General features: G+C 32.9%; 1 long non-coding RNA gene across 2 annotated transcripts; it reads right to left on the bottom strand.

The window, feature by feature from the left end:
• Positions 1 to 5,271: 5,271 nt before the first annotated feature.
• LOC130724592 (uncharacterized) lies at positions 5,272 to 7,269 on the bottom strand. 2 transcript variants are annotated; one of them, XR_009014574.1, is made up of 5 exons: positions 7,132 to 7,269; positions 6,965 to 7,002; positions 6,476 to 6,736; positions 6,271 to 6,335; positions 5,272 to 6,046 (listed from the first exon to the last, which is right to left on the bottom strand). It is a non-coding gene; the product is annotated as an uncharacterized LOC130724592 (long non-coding RNA). The 2 variants fall into 2 exon arrangements; XR_009014573.1 differs by having other exon boundaries at positions 6,271 to 6,736.
• Positions 7,270 to 8,620: the final 1,351 nt, after the last annotated feature.

Genomic DNA, 8,620 nt, shown 5'->3' with positions numbered 1-8,620 from the left:
AGGGGGGTATTCTACATCTTTTCAAAATGTATATTTCCCTGTTTTTCTCTTTAAAATTGTCATCATAAAAAATCGGAGATTTTTAAGTTCAAATGCCGAATACATCGTTTATCACATTTTAAATGATAACAATTTACAAGAGTATAAGTGTAATGATTAAAATTTCATATGAATTACATTTCATGAAATAACGCGTATGTCTCCCATGCCTTATTGTCTAATGATAAAGTGAAATACTATGTCAGAAGACCGTCCACACAAGACAAGAAATGTCAAAGCTAAAGAACAGACTGTACAAGCATGTAAAAGTCAAAACTACTAGATCGTCTGCCAGAAGAGAATACCACACTCATGAAGATTTTCACTGTCTATCTCAAAGCTGACCAATGAAAGTAATGTCTAGAGAAAAAGCGGCATATTCAAATTGAAACTTCTTTGATATTCTTGAGGAGAAAGTCAAGTCCAAAGGAATCACGTGATACTCTACAAATCACATTGATAAAGGAATCAAATACAACGTTGTCAAAATCAAGTTTCCTCTTTCTCTCACAAAAAGACTGAAACAAAGCTCTAAGTGCTACCAATCGACTGACAAGATAAACTTTGTAGCAACAAGTCACAGTCAAAGGGTACAAGGCATTTAATGCACCTGAAGAAATGATTGTTTGATCTAACGGCTAGAATTCAAGATGTTCTACATGATCCAACCACTCAAAACAAACCCTATAAGAACTTGAAGTATAAAAGGAGGACTTGAAGATTTTCAGAAGCAAGAAATTGAACAAGAACTTTCAACTGAGTTAAAATCTTCATCAAGCTAGCAAGAAAGAAAATTCCCCACATCGTCTGAGAGAAATACCTGAGAGTCAAATCCTTATAGCCAACTCTCTCTAGATCAAGAACACAAAGTACTTCACAGAGTCAAATCTTATGCAATACTTTGTAGTTCTCGTGCTAAGAAATTTTCACTATCCTTCTTGTGAGAAGAGAACCTTGTAGAGCCAAACTACCTTGAAAAAGATATCAAGAGAAGTCCTGTATAATACTTGGGGAACGAGAAGTCCTTGATAATACTTGGTTAGCAGAAGTCATGCATAATAATTTGTTGGGAGAAATCATGTCTAATACTTGTTGTGGGAAAAGTCATGTTGAATACTTGTGTATGAGAAGTCCTTGAAACTTGATAGTGAAAATCTTGGTTAAGTCAATGATTAGACGTAGCCCCATCGTTTGTGGGTTAACCATGATATATTGTTGTGTCTGTATCATTTACTATATTACTCTTATATATGTTGCACCAAAAGATTGCGAAAACGTTTTATAAACTTATAATCGTTTGAAAACTCAAAGTTTTACACGAACACAGTTCAAACCCCATTTTGTGTTACTTTATTATATTTCAGGCTCTTTCCCCCAAAAGATATCTGATCTCTCTCATTTTCACTATCTATGACTTACTCATAATAACTTAAGCTTTAGAGTGCCAACGTGCAAGTCAACCACTACCGAAGTCACTATCAACCACCGGAGAGTCACGGCCAACACCAGAGGAGTAATGACCTACCACCACCGGAGTGCCCGACACTTCACTAGTGTCCTACCGCTTCTCGTCTTTGAACTCCATCACCATGAGATTTGATTGCATTCGCCTTATTACCTTTGAAGAGGCGATGCTTGAGGAGAGGTGAACTTGGTTCACTTCTCTTCAAGCTAGTGCCCTTCACTTTCATCGCGTATAACTCACGTGCAAAGGAGGAGTAGGAGGCAGAAATTGGGTTGGTCATATGAAAATATCAACACTAACATTTTTAATTACTCTTGACGACCCTACGTTAGCGTTTCGTGACGGAACATAATGGGGTAGAATAGAACGGAACGAGACAAAACAAGTTAGAGCAAGACAATAATGTTTTGTATGTCGTGTTTGGTAACTCGAAGTCATTAGAACAGAATCATAATTTTAATTTCATATATAACCCTACATGTTTGATATTTGATTGAGAATAACAAATTAAACTTAATTGAATATTATACATAGAGCCCATTTGCTTGTTTTTTTAAGTGTGTTTGTTTCAGATTAAAATAAATAATTTTTAGAGATAAATTGTTACAAATTTTGAGAAAAGCATAACGTGATTAGTGTTTGACTACACTAATTATAATAAATTTTTTATCTTCTTTCATCTATCATAATAGATTTTCCTGATAAGCTAATTAAGACTGTTTGTTTCATAACTAGGTAGTTACCCGTGCGATGCACGGATACTACTTTATAGAGAATGAAAAAAAAATATTATGGATAGTTTACAACCCAATCTAAATTAATTCACATATTTTTATCATATCAAAAATGTTTTAAAATCCAGACATACCTCTTCATTTATGAAATTTTAATATTTTTAGTTTCTAAATTACTTATTATGTAATATAAAAAATGAATAAAATAAATACACGTGACAAATTTTTTTGTTTGTACTTAAATAGGCACAAAATATAATTAATTTTATCATATAAAAAATACAATTAATAATAAATTTGTTTAAAAATTTATGTTTATTTTATTGTAACTATAAATGCTATGCAAGGTAATTATGATACACAAACTGGTTTTTTTTATTTTAAATTTTGTTCACTATATTTCATCTAATATCTCTAAATACAAAATTAGATTATTCTGTTTCATTTCCATTTTAAATTTTATTAAATTATTTTTTTAAACTATTTTAATTTTATCATATCACCGAGTTAATAAATATTAAAAAGTCTTCCGAAGCAGCAAAATCTAAATATAAAAAAAACTTTATTTAAATTTATTAAAACATCTCAATTCAATCTCTTTTATGATATCATCAATAATATACAACAAATTTAAGATAAGTAACAAACAATGCCAAACGGGAGATATTTAATAAATGCTATATTTTGAAATAATATATGGCATAATGTAACAAAGGCCCTCAAGTAAAATAATTATTGACCCAGAAGATTTCTATATATCGCCATTGTCATACCATTAAGAAAGAAAAACCGGTCATCCAAAATATAGGTAACAGAAAAAAATGTTTCTATTCTTATTAAAAATGCAAGTAAGTATGTAAAAGAAAGGGAAATGAGAGCAAATGAGTATTGTGATGTGAAAATAAGAGAGGGCAATATAAGGTAGTTGTTTTTTTTTGGGGGGGTGGTGTTGGGGTTGATAGAAACATAGTGACTCATATAATCACCTAAAAGCACAAACCATTACATCCAATCATCAAGCATTTGTTATTAAACTCAATATGACATAGTATGTATATTCCAAAGTATGAAGAATTTGTGTAAAAATTTACATTATTAATATATAAATTTAGTTTCCAGCAGTTCTAATTTCATTTTGAGGTTGTAAGTTTTTATTTTTACAGTATTATTTAGGCTTAATCCTCAAATTAGTCTCTGTCTTTGTTTCGCCGTCTGAACCAGGTCCCTGACCGAAAAAATTTGTGGCATCAATCCCTCTTGTTCAAAAATGTTTGGAGCCAGTCCTCGCCGGAGCTCCGGCGAGGGATGAAGTGGCATGCTGACTGTTTAAATAAAGGTGACGTGGCACTTAAAAAATAAAAAAATAATATAACTTAATATAATAAACACATAATTAACCTAATTAAACTTAATCTGATCATAATTCCCCCAAACTTATCCTAATTCTCTCTCCCAAATTAACCCAATTCCCAATTGCCTCAACTGAAATTAGGGTTCATTTGTTCTTCCTCTTCTTCTCCTCTCCTCTCACTTCTCCCACCACATCCCAATCTTCATCTTCTTCTTCTTCTCCTCTCCTCTCACTTCTCCCACCACGTCCCAATCTTCTGCCCATAACATTATTGTCCACTTCTTCCTTCTCTATAAAAAGAAACACTCGGAAGTTCTTCACCATCCCATTCCGCCATGGATTCAAGCTCTGGTGATGAAGTATCTGTCGATTTCTCCCCCCGCGCCAAAATCCACAAAGACGGTCGCGTAGAGAGACTCATAGGTTTGCTTGGCTTGTTTCTTCCGCTCTTCCTGGTCCGATCATCAACATCCTCCCTTTCCTCTTCGATATTCTTATGGTTTCAGGGGTGGAGGGAAGAGGAAGCAAGCAAGCCAGATCGAAAAGAAGAAGAGGAAGCTTTGTTTCATACCCATAGCAAATCTGTCTTCTGCTTCTTATCTTCTCCTTCGTTCTAGATGGGATTTGTGGGCTCCATTTCTGGGTGAGGGTGGGTTTCTGTGGTTTGTTGCGGGTGAGGCTGGGGATGGGGGTGGGGGTGGGTTTCTGTGGTGGGTTGCAGGTGAGGGTGGGGATGGGGGTGGGTTTCTGTTGCGGGTTGCAGGTGAGGGTGGGGTGGGTTGCGATGGGTTCTGGGTGGGGGTGGGTTTCAGGGGTGGTTTGCAGGTGATGGAGGGATGGTTCAGAAGCTTTGTTTTGGAAGAGGTGAGGGAGGGTTGCAGGTGAAACTGGAACTGGAACAAGGAACCTGAGGAAGAAGATGAGACTGGAACATGAAGATCTCCCTGGTTGGTTCTGATTTGGGGATTTTGATTTGGGGTTAATTAGATTTGGGTAATTAAGTTAGGGTTAGGATTAGAAATAGTTAATTTATGTTAATTAAACCTTATTTTTTATTTTTTTTAGTGTCATGTCATCTTTATTTACATAGTCAGCACGCTACATCATCACTCGCCGGAGCTCGGAGCTCCGGCGAGGACTGGCTCCAAACATTTTTGAACAAGAGGGATTGATGCCACAAATTTTTCCGGTCAGGGACCTGGTTCAGACGGCGAAACAAAGACAGGGACTAATTTGAGGATTAAGCCTATTATTTATAGGTGACAAAATGACAGAATGTACAATACAATGCTTATTTCATAGTTGGATAGATCAATATAATACAAACCTTTCGAGCAATGAGGTATGATCATTGAGTTCTCCAATGGACTATTAAAATCAATGGACTATATACTAAGCTAAATATAATCGTTATTCAACAAAGTATTGTTCTTATAGCACCACTCCATAATAATTAAAGCCAAATTATGACAGCAATGGAAACAAAGATTATTTCTTTGTAGCTTAAAACTCATAAGATGAAAATAAATAATCTATAGAAAATATAAATCAGAAAACGAAAACTGATAAGATGAAAATCAAAACATCAATAGAAAAAATAAATCAGAAAACAAATAAAAAGATGTAGAGCAATCATATCTTAAGGCAAACCAATATAAAGATATAGATTATGTAGAAAACAAAATTAAAACTTGTCAAATGTATCATATCATATATATCTTAAGGTAAGCCAACACAGTGGTGCTGTAAAAAGAAATCTCAATCAATAAGAAGTTATAACATGAGAAATCAAAACTCTACCCACCTTGAAACTTGAAACTGCACAAAGAATCACCCCATTAGCCATTAGGTTGTGGTTTTCCTAGATGTGATTCTAACCATGTCTTCAGGGGAATCTGATATGGCAATCCAAGATTGGCCACCAAAGGTGTTCATGTTAAGGCTAAATGTTTTTATCATACATTGTGCTAGTTTCATCTAGTTTTCCTTTCCTCTGGAGAAGGTATCACTACAAAACAGAGAAAATAAGTGATAGTAAAACATTATATCTGTTTTTTTAGTCTATTCTATTATTATTCTATAACTGAAGTAGTTTCTATAATTTTTTTTATAGCTCAGTTCATGCACATTTTTACTAAGTTGTGACAATTTATAACTTAATATACAATTATCATAAATTCGACAAAAGGTAGATAAGATTTTGAGAACCTTAGGATCTGATATGTTTCTGGCCATGACCATGAGGCTAGCAACCCTTTCACACTGTCTCTGCAAAACTCCATACTGCAGCCCAAATTGACCATCTTGTTTCTAAAGAAATAACATGTAGCCAAAACCAAACTCATAAAGAGGAACTGCCATTTTTTTCATGCAAAATATGGCTAATTTTTTCTTAACACTAGATAAATAAGGTTCTTGATTTATCCACATCTCTATTTTTCAGGCATCTAACATGATCTGCATAAGATTGACAAAGATGACAACATAAGCATTACAATGTTGGTTGACTTGTGTACACAAATACACACTCAAAATATCCAGGCATGGATGAAATATAAAGTAAAATTACATATTAGCTAGTACATTTATGTTATCACTGAAACATGAAATGAACTTCCCATTCTCATATCCGTTGAGCATGGATGAAATATTAAAGGAAAATTACATGTTAGTTAACTTACATTTGTGTTCACACTGAATGCAAGTAAGTAAAGTTTCATCCTCATCTCCATCAATTTTTCTTTGACTACTCAGGAAAAGTGAAAACAATTCAGAACCAACCAAGACCAATATTGGTTTGAAACTACTGAATTGAAGTAATATAATAAACAAAAACAAGATAGCTCTAAATATAAGCATGATTGAGAAGGGAAATGGTTGATGTACCTTCAAACCAAGACACATCTTATGGAAAGAACACGGGCACTGAACACATAAAAATAAGTTCACTGCCAACGTGGCATATAAAACAAATGTAGTCATTCTCGCCTACACAAATCACTGAATGGTTTTTCCTTAGTTTCCCTTTTCTTGTGATCTTGCATTAACTGTATCTGATAATCTAAGATAGACCTCCCTCCCATCTTCGAAAAAGATAGTAGCAGCAGGGTCTGCAGGTACTCCTGTCGCTAGCATGTTTTAGTCCCTCTTGACAAAACACACAATTGAGACAATTTCCCATAAGATAACATAATCAATAGCACAATAAAAAACAGCAAAATCTATACTTTACGCAATTCTATAAATAAGATGGAAGTAAGAATTAACGCAGATATGAACAAGCAACCAACCAAAAGCAAAATCAAGCAAGCAAGCAAGCCAATCTTCTAATCATCAAATGTGCTCATGGTTCCTCCACCAAAAGTAAAATCTTACCTTCTATTCAGTGGCTGAACTTTTTCTTTGCACTGTGTCTTCCACGAAAGAAATGAAATGGAAGCCAAAACCAAACGAAATCAAAATCAGAGGGAGATAGACATTTATAAAATTAGTTGAAGAGAAAGGAAGAGAGCACGGGTTTCGCAAGAAAGGGAGAGTGAAACCTGAAAAGCTTATGAAGCTCTCAAATGGCCTGAGCAAGAGCTCTGCATCTTTGTCAATCCAGAATCAGAGCTATCCTGAGCATGCACTTCGTCCTGAGCCAGAGTTCCTTGAGTCTGCAAAATGGCAAAATAGTGTGAATGAGCATTGCCTCACAAATGATAGATTAACACCCTTATATACCAACAAATTGAAAACACAATCGAACAACTTTATCCTATGAAAAGTTTCCGGAAAAGTAAACTGAACCATAAAGTCATTCATTTACTTTACACTGCACAGGTGAAGATGAAACACAACACATTTTAAGTCACTTTATCCTATCAAAAGTCCGCCCAAAAGTAATATGTACTTTTCCTGTAACTAAAAAGATAAAACCTTAAAAAGTGCATGAAAAAGGAATAAAATCCAAAAAGTTCATGAAAAAGTTCATAAAAAAGCTGAATAAAAACAAATTAATCACTCCCTTATGATGCACCTTCATCACATGGGAAAAAAAAAACCCTTATGTGAATAGTAGCCAAAATGCTTCCCCTTTGTAGTAGTTATAGATAGATTTGATTGATTACAACAAATTAATTATCACTTTTATTCCAAAATTATATATATTTAAGTAACAACAAATTTCAAAATTCATATCTATTACCATCCAAGTAATTACGTGTTATAAATTTTCATAATTTAATATTAAGTCTTAAAACTATCCCATATTATAAAATAAATTTAAATTGTCAAATTTCCATGAACACCTACAAAATATAAAAAATAAGGAACTTGATCAATGATTTCCCCATTTTTTTTGGAACATAATCATTTTCTCTAACTAAAAAATATGTATCATAGATCAAATGATTATTAATCTCAATACTTAATTTCATAATTTTTTATTTCTATTATTTAGACACACAATTATTAATTTCGTATCATATATCAAATTAATAATAATCTCAATAATTAATTTCATATTTTTTTATTTCTATTATTTAGGCCTACAATTATCTATACTATCAATATTTTTTTTTGAATACTCTATACTATCAATATTAATATCCACATAATAAATATTAACAAATATCATCTATTAAGAGAATTATTACATAGAGCTAAAAATAAACAATATGAAATTATTTCCATCAAACTCAACCAAAGTAAATACAAACAAAAAATAACTTTTGAAGCATAACCTAATAAATTTTAAAACTTCAATTTAAACCAAATAAAAAACCAAAAAGTAACAAAAAAGGTTCCTTATGGTGCACCTCAGCAACATTTATGAAAAACCCTAATGTGAATAGTGGCAAAATGTTATTCCTTTGTAGTAGTTATAGATTTTTTATTTATTTTCAGCTTTCTAAAAAAAGATTAATTTTTAGTGATATATAAAAAAGCATAAGCTAATTTGTGTTTGACTACACTAATTAAAGTCAATTTTTTTATCTTCTCTCCTATGTATTAATATATTTTCCTAATAAGCTAATTAAAGTTCCTTGT

The sequence above is a fragment of the Lotus japonicus genome, chromosome 6 (genome assembly GCF_012489685.1).
Source record: "Lotus japonicus ecotype B-129 chromosome 6, LjGifu_v1.2".
NCBI lineage: Eukaryota > Viridiplantae > Streptophyta > Magnoliopsida > Fabales > Fabaceae > Lotus > Lotus japonicus.
The sequence above is the reverse complement of the archived record's forward strand: the minus strand, read 5'-3'. Positions and strand labels throughout refer to the sequence as shown.